We start from the raw sequence: 14,032 nt of genomic DNA, 5'->3' as shown, positions 1-14,032 counted from the left end.
AAACATCACAAAGAGTTTGATTTTCGAGAAAAACAATATTTGAGAAAAACAAATTATACAAAACCCAGCACATGGAAATTTAAACCACAGAGTGGAAAAGCCAGCACTTTATCCAATAAGCCACACAAACCACAGATCGTTTTACACCCCCTCTGCCAACACACACAATTTCCCCAGTAACATGAAAGTCCCTTCAGTGTGGGAACACAGCCTAAATTTCCTATGTTCCCAGGACCAGATTCAGTCTCATGATTAAAGACTACAAATGAAATGGTACCAAAACAATCCATTCTCATTACAATCTGAAGGCTGGGGTGGGGAAATGGGGCGCTCCATGTTTCTCAGTTCTCCCTTCAGTGCCACTTTTTGGACAACCTGCCATTTTTGTTCTGAAGAACCATGAATCATTTGACTGGCAGAGGATTATTAGAAACATATTTCCAGAAAAATAATTCACAAAATTCCCTTTGCAATCACTTTCAATGGAACAAATTTCCTTGCAGTTTGCTGCAATATATTGGTATTAAAACCAGCTTACCAGGTGGCAAAACCAAAGACACAAGACAACTTTTAAAAATATGGAAGCATCAGACTCTACAGACCCCAGTGTCTCTGTTGACCCTTTCAAATGTTAACATGCATGAAAACAGAAAAAGGTTTTACAGTTATATGAATCATGTATGGAATACAACTTTGAACTCAGATTCAAAATCAAAACAAACATGTAGTTAAACAACCCAACCACATACATAGACTACTAGAGGAAAACACTTATTGACTGCTGGAAATTTAAACTGGACATGGTGACAATAAATATTACAGCACTGTCCCCAGTGCCACTCTTTCCCCTGCTTTTTAAAATAGTCATTTAACAACAGATGCACTGTTTGCTTAGTTTTATATAAAATATGAAGGATTGCTGGTAAAAGAGACAAGCGTATTTGTTTATTTTTTCTTATCAAACAATCGTTGAGGTGTACAGAGGTGGTTATTCGTTGCAATAGTAGATAAGTGTTACTAAACTGACCTGGCTGTACTGAAGCTCTGCATTGTTAAACATTCTATATTTACATTTTTCTTTTGAATCCCTGAGTACTATTGAAGTTGCAAGTATTAAATCTGCATTCCTTTTTATGATTAATTCTCTTTCCATTAGCTTCCAGAACTTTTGTTACACTAATGCAGGGGTTGGCAACCTATGGCACATGTGCCAAAGACGACATGCGAGCCAATTTTTAACAGCACGCTGCTGCTTGCCGGGGTCCTGGCCACCGGCCCTGCTCAGCCCGCTGCCGAACCCTGGCCGGCAGCAGCGTGCCATTAAAAATCCTGTCCGGCCCGGCCCGCTCTTCTCCGCCCCTCCCGCTAGCATTTGCACATGCTTTCCTGACCTCCGTCACTTCCGGCGGGAGGTTGTGTTTCCGGGCTAGCGTGTCCATAACGCTACCTGGTGTCCACAGAGTCTGAGCAGCCCCTGCGAGGCCTGTAAGTGGGGAAGGGTCCTGGGTCCCAGCTGCGCCGTGTGCCTGCCCACCCCGAGCATGGCCAGCTCCACTCCCTGGACTCAGGCAGGCTGCCCCAGGGTTGGAGCCCCGGTGCCAGGATGAGCTCAGCTCTGTACTGGGGCAGGCCACGTCCCACAGCCCAAACCTGAGCCCGGGGGCTGCATCTCGCCGCCTGTTGGACCCTGGGAACAGTTGGGTCGCACTTCTTTCCCCACCCCAGTTTTATTATGTTGTTATAAATTTATACAAGTATGTAACAAATATAAACTTACAAGCTTTGGACTTTTTATGTGCAGTCATATTCAGGTTTGGTTTTTTTTTTTTTAACAATTAGACATGAACTTTGTTCATTAATAGCTTTTGGAAGTTTAAAAGGAATGTCCAAGACAAGACATTTCTATATTATTCACTGTTAGGGTTGCCAAGCGTCTGGTTTTCAACTGGAACTGCCCAGTCGAAAAGCTCTGACTGGGCTACTACTCCCACACCCCAAGCCCCTGCCTCAGCCTGGAGCCCCCTCCCACACTCTGAACCCCTCATCCCTGGCCTCACCCCAGAGCCTGCACACCCAGCCAGAGCCCTCACCCTCTCCCGCACCCCAACCCCCTGCCCCAGCCCAGTGAAAATGAACAAGTGAGCGAGAGTGGGGGAGAACAAGCAATGGAGGGAAGAGTGAGCAGGGGGGCCCTTGGAGAAGGGGCGGGGCATGGGCAGGGCCTCGGAAAGGGGTGAGGCAAGGGTGTTCGGTTTTGTGATTAGAAAGTTGGCAACCCTCTTCACTGTTCCTGAACTAACTTTCATATACATTTTTACATTAAGTGTAAAGTATGTATTATGTCAAGTATTAGCCAACAGACTACAAGTTAGCCAACTTGTGGCCTTTCACTCGTAGGTTATCAGTATGAACCTAACTCAGTGCAATAGTAACCAATGGTCTTTACCATCTGATAGCTGTTTGATAGCCCACTTGAAAGTAGTCAATGTCTAAGCACCTTATACTGCATGTTATACTATCTCCAGCACAATATATGCTTTATAAAAACTGAACTGGCACAGAAAGTGAATTATTATCTATCTCCTTCATAAAGGAGGTCCCATTAGGTCAAGACTGAGATATATTGGTAGGAGAGGATGCACTGCTGCTGTAATTAATTCTGTACAGATTACACCTCTAGTGCTCTCAACTCAGCACCTTTTATAAAAAAATAAGCTTAGTTCAAAATAAAAAAAATGTTCATAACACTTTTACCTTTTAAAATATAATTTTATGAACCAGTAAACAGTAGTTAAATAAAACATTACAGTCACTCCAGAGAACATAAACATAGATTTTAGGTATTGGCATATGGGCCATACAAATCTGTCTGACTAAAGTTAGTGTTCTGAATCTATTTTTAGGCACCTAAATGAACGTGGTCTTATTTTTTAAAGTGCTGATTTCAAATGAGTTTTGTGACTGTTCAGCAACTCTGAAATTAAGGAAAAACTTTTTAGGTGCCTAAAACTTGATTTAAGAGCCTAACTCCAAGTAACTTAGATTTGAAAGTTGTAGTCACAAAGTCTAATGGTATATTTCATCAACTATTATTTTTCTAACCAAATGCAATCATCGTGACTAGATATGCTATACACATTTACTCAATGTTTAAAGTGCAGTTTCTTGGCATTTGCTGATTTTAATATACTAAAATTTATTAGACCTTATTACACAGGAAATAATCAGCTTAATCTACTTAGAGACTGCTAAAAAGGAAAAATTCAGATATACCAAAAAATGAGTATTATTATTAAATTGCATCTCCAAAGAGTTTAACAAACATTTGTATCAGATAACTATCTTCATTTTCGTGTTATACTCAAAAATTTATAAAATCATTTGTGGCTTTTCAGGCTCTTTGGCTCAGAAAAAAAGGAGCCAGAGGATCACACAAACATCCTTAAAACCACTTCCGTAATAACCACAAATTACAGAAGCCATGTCTAAAGATGAAATTTCTCAGAATAGTCCGGTAAATCTGCCTCTGAAAATATTCTGTTATTATCTTAATATAAGTAATCTAGAAACATATCAATGTATGATTCATACAGTAGACCATACACTGTATTTTATTGCCAACAAAATGTGGCCAGTATTAGTTTCCAGCTTGTAAAAGATTCCAGTAACTGTGTTGATTGCCTGATACCATATTATATGACAAAGTCAATTTTATTCGTGCCAATACTGAATTTTGGGAAAAATTCATATATCTACATGTATACGCATCTACCCCACATATGTGATGTTGATATCCTGCTGATACACACTGCATTTTAATGCACCTTTTACAACCTCACCTAGAATATTGCCCATGAATCTATCTTCCTTGGGGTTTATCCCAAAGTTCCAAACAACTCAGTAGCTGCCTTCAGTCACTGTTGTTGTTTTTTAAATGATGTGGTTTAAAAATAATTCCTCTTTTCCCCAAATGGGGAATTCTCACCACCTTACCCCAAAATCCCCATAACCCTCTTGTTTTGAAATGGAAACTGGGCAATGGACTAATGCCAGGTTGACAATCCACAATCTTATCTTCCACAAGTGTGAACAAGGAGATCCACTGCTTTTCAGCAAGGCACACAGTGTACTTGCTTGTAGTCCTAGGTATCTTGAGACAGGATTTTAAGTAGTACTGTATACATAAAAGCGCCATTTAAAAAAAGATTTTATGTGTTTTACCTTTGTTACTTTTAATATCCCCTTCTCCCTCTGAGGCCTGTATAATTGGATTCATGGCACTGACTTCACAAGTAGAATACAAAGAAACAGTCTCAATAACATACTTAAAAGTCTCCAAAACATTTCTAAAATAATTTTTCTGTTACATAGACAAGATACATGTCTGTATGCCAGACAGAATTCATGATACTGTGGTATGATTATTGACACTTGCTTGGGATGCCTTACATAACTCACTGAGGAGTCATCCAGCCATTCCCAAGCCCTTTATATCATCCTTCACAATTTTGCATTACGTATCTTAAGTTCTGCAAGTGCAAAAAATAATTAGAAACATTACAAATTTTGATGGGATTTTCTGTTCCCTCAAATAAACATTTGAAAGTTTGATGTGGGGGAGAATAGAATAGATGAGACTTTATACTACAAGTTGAAAATTATACATAATAGACAACCTAAAATATTTGAAATTATATATATGTGGAAAATATATAATGTTTGTGTATGTTTACGTTATTGTAGGTGGTGCTAGTAGCACTGCCTAATACTGGGAAATGTCAGACAATCTTAAAAGACTCTTTTTGGTTGCTTATTACGTTGCCAGACTTGAAACACTGGGGCTGAAATTTTCCATATTAGGTGTCCGCTTTGGGCTGAATTTTCTTCTTTTTTTTTTTTTAAACTTCCAGCCAAAACAGTTCAGCAGTTTTTGAGAACAAGGCTAAGGAAAAAGTATGATTTGCCCAAGGTAACCTTTTCTTTGAACAGCTTTTGCACGCCTGTACTTTGCAGCAAGAACTTGAAATTTGTGTCAGAGTTGTGCTTTTTGCTGTTTCCATGAAAATCTGCCTAAATCTGGTCATATTATAAGACTTTGAAACATTGCAATGTGAACATGCTCACTAGAGACATCTTCAGTTTTGGCCAGTTAAAATCTCCAAAGATTCCTATCGTCACTAAGCATGGAACTGAGAAGAGAAGCCTGTTTCTCCAGTGCTCTCATAGACCTCCCTGCTGGCACCAAAGCAGCAGGGAGGAATAAGCTATCTGATCTGAATGCAGATAAGACAAGAGTCAGACTGAGAAGAAGCAGGAAGAATGATGGAATGGTTGGGGCAAGAATTATGAGGGTGGGTGGGACTAGGAAAATGGGGAGCCAGTTGGCTGCTAAGGAAGGAAAGTCAGGGCAAGACAACAGCTGAAAGAGCAAAGAGACTGGGACAAGGAACCAGGGAGAGAGCAGAAGGAGACAAGGAGATGGAGAGTGGTTACAGTGGGGAGACAGACTGGACAAGGAGAGAGACCAGAACTGGAAACCAATTTATGGGGCAGGGGGAAGCATGGAAAGAGATTGCATGAGAAGCTAGGGGACGGAGGGGACAGGGACTGGGACTGGATGGGCAGGCAAGGAGACTGGGATGAGGAGCTCGAGGGGCATGGGTGGGAAGGGACAGTACTGACACAGGTTGGAGGGATAGGGCTGAAAGGATTAAGCTTGAAGAGAGTGGATGGACAAGTCTGTGCCCAATAGAGTACACTCCTTTTCACAGCCTAGCATGGAAACAAGATACACATCTCACCATTCCCTCTGCTGTCAGCAAATATCAATGAAACCTTCTGGAAAAGTATGTGTCTCTTCTCCTTCTAATACTGGTCCAGATACAGAATGACAATGTCCTACTACTCCATTAGCTCAAGTAACAGAGGTCTGTGCATTAAATCTAAAAGTTCCAGTCCTGCTAAAAGAACAGGAGTACTTGTGGCACCTTAAAGACTAACAAATTTATTTTAGCATGAGCTTTCGTGAGCTGCAGCTCACTTCTTCGGATGCATAGAATGGAACACACAGACAGGAGATATTTATACATACAGAGAACATGAAAAGGTGGAAGTATGCATACCAACAGGAAGAGTCTAATCAATTGAGATGAGCTATCATCAGCAGGAGGAAAAAAACCTTTTTGAAGTGATGAGTTTCTTCTGGGTCTGCATGATAATGTCAGGTCAGGTCTATTGGCATACAATTTCTGAGCCCAAAGGATAAAAACTTCTTTTTTTGTTTACAATATTGATGCTTTCTATTTTCAACATTTTATATTCTCCCTCCCACCCCCGCCATTTGACAACAGGCAAAATGGCACCGACATTTATCAGGCATGTCCATCCCTCATACTAGATATATTTGTCATTATTATTAAAATCAAAACTAAATAAATTTATATTTATTATTTCACAAATATACCAAACACTACTTTTTATGTGCTAAATTCTATATATATATATATAATTTAGCACATAAAAAAACATATATAATTCTTTAAAAAGTAAATGACGTTAACTTTTGATAAACAATTAACTACCTTGGATATTGCAACTTCTCAGAAAATTTCCATTTTTTCCTAAGAAACAGGGGGTAAAAAGCCACTTTTTTCCCCCAATGCCTTCAAAATTTCCAGAAATTTTACATCTCTAATTCCACACTCTCCTGTCTGGCACAAAAGAACCACAATATTCTCCCCTCCCCCCTCACACCCACAGCTCTACTGGAAATAATGGAAGGTAGCGGCTATTTGTGCCAGGGATGGCCTCACATTCACCTGCAAAAGTTAATGGAATATGGTGTCTGTGACGCTGTATGGAATCTGGGAGACACTTTAGGATATTATGAATACCAATATTGTAAAACTGCAATGAGTTATGCCAGATATGCCATGTAAGATATCTGCAAAAATGTTACAATTTGCCAGATATGATAATCTCATGTATGTGTTTGTATCACCTCTGTATTATGGATTATAGATATATATGTATGTATGTATCTATTTAAAAACTTGTGCTATGCTTCTGGGTGACACCCCCAGACAGTCTGGCATCAGCACTGCCTCTCCTGCTTGATGGCCCATTAAGGACCATCAACAGGGCCGGCTCCAGGCACCAGCACAGCAAGCTGGTGCTTGGGGCGGCCACCAGACAGAGGCGGCACGTCGGGCTCTTCGGCGGCAATTTGGCAGCAGGTCCCTCTCTCCCTCTTGGAGGGAAGGACCTGCCGCCAAATTGCCGCTGAATTACAAAGCGGCAGCGGTAGAGCTGCTGCCGAAGTGTTGCCGATCGCGGCTTTTTTTTTTTCTTCGCCGCTTGGGGCGGCAAAAACGTTGGAGCCGGCCCTGCCATCAGCGATACATTGACCCATTGAGAGAAGGCAAAGGCTACACCTTATGACTCAGCAAGGCATGCAGGGGCATGCCTATGGACACAACTGTAAGGCTTCCAAATCATGTGCTGTGCGGCTTGTGTTTGAGACAAAGGGCTAGTCTACACTTACCAGCCGGGTCGACGGGTGAGTTCGACTTCTCGGAGTTCGAACTATCGCTTCTAATCTGGACGCGATAGTTCGAACTCCGGAAGCGCCGTGGTCGACTCCGGTACTCCACCACTGCAAACGGCGGTGGCGGAGTCGACCTTGGAGCCGCGGACTTCAATTCCGCAGCGTCTGGACGGGTGAGTAGTTCGAACTAGGGTACTTCGAATTCAGCTACGCTATTCACGTAGCTGAATTTGCGTACCCTAGTTCGACCCCGCTTCTTAGTGTGGACCAGCCCAAAGAAAGGACAAGCCACATGGCAAAAGACTATAAAAGGCAGCTGAACCTTCTCCATTTTGTCTTCAATCCTGCTTCTTACCTCTGGAGGAACTTTGGAACAAACTGAAGCTCTGAACAAAGAACTGAATGACCCATCCAAGCTGTGGGTGTGTTCCAGAAGAACTTTCAAGCTAGCAAACTCACCAATAGTGCTAGGGGGAGGGATAGCACAGTGGTTTGAGCATTGGCCTGCTAAACCCAAGGTCATGAGTTCAATCCTTGAGAGGGCTACTTCAGGATCTGGGGCAAAATCAGTACTTGGTCCTGCTAGTGAAGGCAGCGGGCTGGACTCAATGACCTTTCAGGGTCCCTTCCAGTTCTATGAGATGGAGATATACCTATCTCCATATATATAAAAATAAAAGAACCTTATGGACTTTGAATGTTTGTATGTATGTGACTGCTTTACCATTTACCATCTCTCTTGCTCTTTTTTCTTTATAATAAACCTTCAGTTTTAGATACTAAAAGACTGGCTGGCAGCGTAGTATTTTGGGTAAGATCCAAACCTAGACTGACCTGGCAATGTGGCTGACCCTTTGGAGTCCGAAGAACATTGTGTATATGTGAGCAGAGTTTTTTAAATAACTTCTCGCTGTACTGGACCTATGTGCTGACTGGGAGCCAGAGGACTGGCATGCAATAAAGGGGGCTGTGGGGGTCCTTTTTTGCTTCTTGACAATCAGTGTGGGGGATGAGAAGCACAGTTTGTGACTAGTTGGGGAGTTTAACTTCAGTGTTATCCACTAGTCTTGAGAGTATCTGCTCTCCCTTTTGCAGCCTGCCTTGACCTTGCCATTTCCAGTGAGGGCTGCCCCAGGCACCACGAGTCACAGTGGCCATCTAGTTGAGGGCAGCCTGTGTCCCATTGACAAATATTGTTAGACCTGTAGCAAAATCATGAGAGCTGATAATACAATATACAGGATTTTAAACACACACACTCTTTTCCAGGAAGTCCTCTCCCTCCCCTTCTATTTACTTATATCCCTCAATTCACTCAGCCTTGTAGCCGCTACTCTTTCTCAGCTCTTAAAGCAGAAAAAACTGCATTAAAGCCTCCATCTGCTCTAAAATAATCATTTTCAACATGGTTCTTAAACACCATTTCAAGTAACAAAGTTCTGATGGCAGATCCCAACACTGTACAGATAGGACAAAATTTTAACAGTTGCGGTGAGCCTTCACTACACTGGAGAATGGTTTTCAGCAATTCCTTTTACAAAAATTTACCCCATCCAAACTGACCGGGGCAAAAGTGTGTTGTTACCAAACATAGGTTTAAGAACTCTTTCAGTATCAGGAAATTATTGTAGTAGATGGGGGGGTATATACCATGAGGGATATATACCGCAAGGGGAATCCATTGCAGGGACATTACATTAAAAAAAAAATGGATGGCTGTCTCACTTGTCGTTCTGGTAGATTAGCACAACCCGACAGTGGCATGATTTTTGATAGAACTGTGCTGTGTGGATGCACCAAAAACACTTCAAAGCCATAGCTGTAAAGTGAGTTCAGTGGTGTTTGTTGAAGTTGTGGTGGAAAACTGTCAAAGAGGTTAGGTCATCTGTCCAGAGGATGAGAATATCATTGATGTATCTCAGATATATCTTGGCTTTGTGGTGCATATGGCAACCTCTTCTTGAGGAAGAATTTCTGGACAAATGCACCACAAAACCAATGATTACCTGGGATACATCAATGCTATTTTCATCCTCTGGACAGATGGCTTTCAAGTCCTTCAAAGATTTCTACCACAACTTCAACAACCACCACCCATCCATCAAACTCTCTCTAGAAGACTCCCATACCACCAGCAACTTTCTGAATACCACAATCACCTTCAGTAATGGAATCCTACAGACAACTACATACAAGAAACCCACAGATGTCCACGCTTACCTTCACAGATCCGGTAACCACCTCAAACACACCAAGAACTCTTATCAACAGCCAGGCACTCAGATACCACAGAATATGCTATGAGGAGAAAGAGTGGGTTACACACCTTAACACAAACTGCCTTCACCAAACAAGGGCAGAGAAGATGATCGCATCATGGAACAGGTCACCCAAATACCCTGAGAGAACCTACCTCAATACAGGGGGAAAAAACCCTCCAATCGCAACTTGTATTTAGCGATAACACTGTGTACATTTCCAAGACCTGAAGAAAAGCTTCATGTAGCTCATTGGTTCCCATACTTTTCAGCATCACACCCCCTTTTTAATTTCCTAGAACCTCTCAGCCCCCAACCTCTCCTTTACTATCATCCAATCCCCCTTTTAACAAATTTAATTCGTAATTTAAAATAAAAAAAAACATTAAAACTTGGTATAATTTTTTTTATTTAAAATTAAAAATAAGCACAAATAGTTTTTCTTGGCACAAAAATTTAATAAAAATGTAATTTAAAATAAGAAATAGCATAAACAAAACAAATTTAATGTGAAGGATGATGCTGTATTTTCTTCATGAGTTGGGAATTCCTAGGTTTGTAAGATGAAAGTGCGCAACGCAAATCGTTTTCGACATCCAGTTGATTCCTTTGTTTCATTTTTATTATGACTGAACTTGAAATGCTTTTTTCAAAAAGAGGTACGTCGACGAAAATGGAAGAATAATATGTAGCGCTTCTTCTCCAACTTTCAGGTAAATTGGGAAATATTTTTATCCAAAATTCCTCCGGGCTTAAGTTTTCAAAAATATCTTTCGCACTTGAATCGTATTTCATTTTGAGTGCTTGTTCTTGCAATACTTCTGGCAATGAATTGACATCAACACTGAACAGATTATGTGCTAATTTATGAATGGGGTTGCCAGAAAAGCTGTCTGGAAAATAGTGGATGAATTCGTCAGCAAGGCAGTCCAGATGAAACACAATTTTGTTCTTCGCATCCTCTTTACAAAGTTCTTGGAAACTTTCATTTTCAGCGAGTGATGAAAATGTTGGAAAAGACAAAAAGTTAGGTGTCTGAGCTTGCGTTCAATGTTTCCAAAGCTTGATTTTTTTCCGTAAACGCTTTGATGGCATAGTGGTGTGCTATAATGTTTGCAGTGTTGTTTCCTTGCAGCTTCAAATTGAGATTGTTCAAAGATTCAAAAATGTCCACGAGGTATGCCAGTTAAAGTTGAAATGTTTGGTCTGTAAACGCATGATATAACTCTTATTTTTTCTGTTGCTTGAGGAAAATTTCTACTTTGTCTTTCAGTTCAAATATTCTCGAAAGAATGTTCCCTTTGGAAAGCCATCGTACCTGTGTGTGAAACAAAAGAATTTTGTGATCCACTCCCAAATCTGCGCAAAAAGCTGCAAAAAGTCTCGTATTTAAAGTGCTGTTCTTCACAAAATTGACAACTTTGATAGCCAAATTCAATGAGTCACGTAAGTCATCTGGAAGGGTTTTAGCAGCCAATGCTTGTCAGTGTATGACACAGCAAGTCATGGTTACGGCTAGATTTTTTTCTTTCAACAATGTCACAAATCCAGAGCGAGAGCCAAGCATCGCTGGAGCACCATCTGTGCAGACACCAACCATTTTTTTCCATGAAAGTCCATTTTCTTCAAAAAAGTTGGAAACCATTTTCATAACATCAGAAACCTTTGATGTGATCGTCAATTCCTTCGAAAAAAGCAGTTGTTCTTTCACAGTTCCATTGTTAATGAATCAAATGTAGGCAAGCAACTGACAGCAATGTGCTATATCAGTGGTATCATCGCACTGAATTGTGAAAAAAGGAGAAGCTTTCACTGCCTCTACAACTTGAAATTTTAGATCTTTCACCATATCATCAACGCAATATTTCACGGAATTGTCAGAAAGCGAAATTTCCAATATTTTTTTCTTGCTTTCGGCATCAAGCACAATATCAGTTGCTTTCAACAATCAAGGCTTCGCAAGAGTTTCTCCTATTATGTGCGCTTTCTTGGCTTTAGCGATGAGCAATGACAGTTCATAAGATGCTTCTACCACCTTGGCCAACGCTTGATGAAAAGTTCCAGTAGTGTCCAGCTTCATGCATTTTAAATTTTGAAGTTTAGCAGCAAAAAAACTCTTTTGGTTTGTCTTTCAAAGTGCTATGCTTCTTTGTCAAGTGTCGCTCCAGATGACTAGGTCTGAAGGCATCATTGCTGAGAACTGGGTGGCATATTATGCACCGAGGATGATCGATCGCGTTTTTTTCCATGACGGTGAAACCATACTTAAATGTAGTCTTCATCGCACTTCCTTTTCTTAATTGTGGCCATAATATACTAATTAAAAAAAATCTATAAAAATAATTTTCCTGATTCGTGAATAATAACAGACACAAGTTAATTTGAGTTATCATGAACGCTTATTTACTACTACTATTAGGTACGGACGCGTGCTGCCCTATATATACACCCTACCTCCAGTCCAGCAAGTAGCTGGTCTTGCGCGGTGAGTGGTGGAGGTAACCACTCCCACGATAGAACAGTCTCGAACATTCTCGCGAGAGAGCTAGGAAGTTTTTAAAAGTTCCATTGCTTTCTACATCGTTCTTCGGCCTCCCCTCCGACCGAAACGGCACTCCTACATGTCGAAAGGCAAAAAAATAAAAAATATTTGCATTTCGTGGTAAGAAATTTTGAAAACATTGCAGTTATATACTTTTATTTCTAGTTGTATTTTTATTATTATTGTACTTTGTTATACCTTTATTCTTGTCTACTTATATTCATAATCAAAAATGAGAAGATTGTTAATACTTATTGTAGTTAAATAATATAGGCCCGTAATTGGACAATTTTATGAATAGATATTATGTATACAGAATATACATGTGTATATTCTGTTATGTATACAGAATATGTATAATTTATTGTCCGTTGGTCTATTAAATAAATAAATTTAAAAAATTTAAAAAAAAATAAAAAAATTTACACTGATAAATTTTTTTCATTATGAAAATCTCTCAGGCTCGCCTCCCCTTGGAATTTCTTCACAGCCTCCCCTTCCCAAGTTTGGGAACCAATGGTGTAGCTCATAAGCTTTTCTCTTTCACCAACAAAAGTTGGTCCAACTTTTTCTCTCAGCGTTGGAAAGAAAAGTGTTTTCAGCACCAGTGCAGGAGACCTATCAACTCTAGGGCTCTCAACATTTCCAACACAGGTGGAACTGAACCAGCAACAGTGACAATTTTTTGTAAATATTCCCTAGCATGGAAAAGATCTAAGAAACAATTTGCTTAGCATAGACAGAGCCTAGAGCAGACATTGCTAAGTATCTGCTTAGTCTCAAAAGATAAAATGTAGGCTCTGTGACTCCCACACAACCACTCTGTCAGGCGATATTTACAATGGCTTGTAGCCGCATTGAAAAAAAAAGTAATGTGCAAAATATGCATTTCAGTCATTACAGAGAAGGGATTGGGAAATATGAAGGAACAATTCCAACACAAATGGCAGAAAAAAACCTCCTTCCAGCCTAGGCTGTGAGACAGGAAAATCCTGCTTTGCAGAACATGTAAGCTCATGACAATCTGAAAATGGACAGCAGGGTATTGAGATAATATATTTGAAACTGCCTTGACTCCACTTAAATTTTTGTATTTTTAGGTTGATATTGCTTAAGAAAATTAGCATTTAAATGTTCGCAGTGAAGCTCCCAAATTAACACCTCATTGAAGTAAATAATGTGTGGGTGGAAAGTACAGTTCACACCTTTGATGCTGCAGGAGATTTTCTGCAGTAATAATCATTCTTGCTTGCCACTGTAAAGCACTCTGTATATTTGGAGCAAGGCATAGACATTAACTAATTAATCCTGTGAGGTAGGTCTGGATACACAGCAAGGCTGAGGCCTTGGCTACACTGGCGCTTTACAGCGCTGCAACTTTCTCGCTCAGGGGTGTGAAAAAACACCCCCCTGAGCGCAGCAAGTTACAGCGCTGTAAAGCGCCAGTGTAAACGCTGCCCCAGCGCTGGGAGCGCAGCGCTGTAAGCTAATCCCCACGGGGAGGTGGAGAACCTGCAGCGCTGGGAGAGCTCTCTCCCAGCGCTGACGCCGCGACCACACTCGCACTTCAAAGTGCTGCCGCGGGAGCGCTCCTGCGGCAGCGCTGTACAGCTGCAAGTGTAGCCATACCCTGAGTTTACGTTGTGATGGTAATTTCGGAAAGGAGAAGGCTACTTTTATTTTTTA

General features: G+C 40.7%; 1 protein-coding gene across 6 annotated transcripts in view; it reads right to left on the bottom strand.

Annotated features, from left to right (window-relative positions):
- The window catches only part of EML4 (EMAP like 4), a 262,705-nt gene that overhangs the window by 125,477 nt on the left and 123,196 nt on the right, over positions 1–14,032 (bottom strand). The window contains exon 1 of one of the 6 annotated variants that reach the window (XM_039529320.1): positions 9,767–9,782. The exons of the other annotated variants lie outside the window; for them this stretch is intronic. The gene's annotated coding sequence lies outside the window, so the exon portion shown is untranslated. Of the gene's footprint in view, positions 1–9,766; positions 9,783–14,032 lie in introns of those variants that run through there. 6 annotated transcript variants of the gene reach the window in all.

This window comes from Mauremys reevesii, linkage group 3 (assembly GCF_016161935.1).
Source record: "Mauremys reevesii isolate NIE-2019 linkage group 3, ASM1616193v1, whole genome shotgun sequence".
Lineage (NCBI taxonomy): Eukaryota > Metazoa > Chordata > Testudines > Geoemydidae > Mauremys > Mauremys reevesii.
The sequence above is the reverse complement of the archived record's forward strand: the minus strand, read 5'-3'. Positions and strand labels throughout refer to the sequence as shown.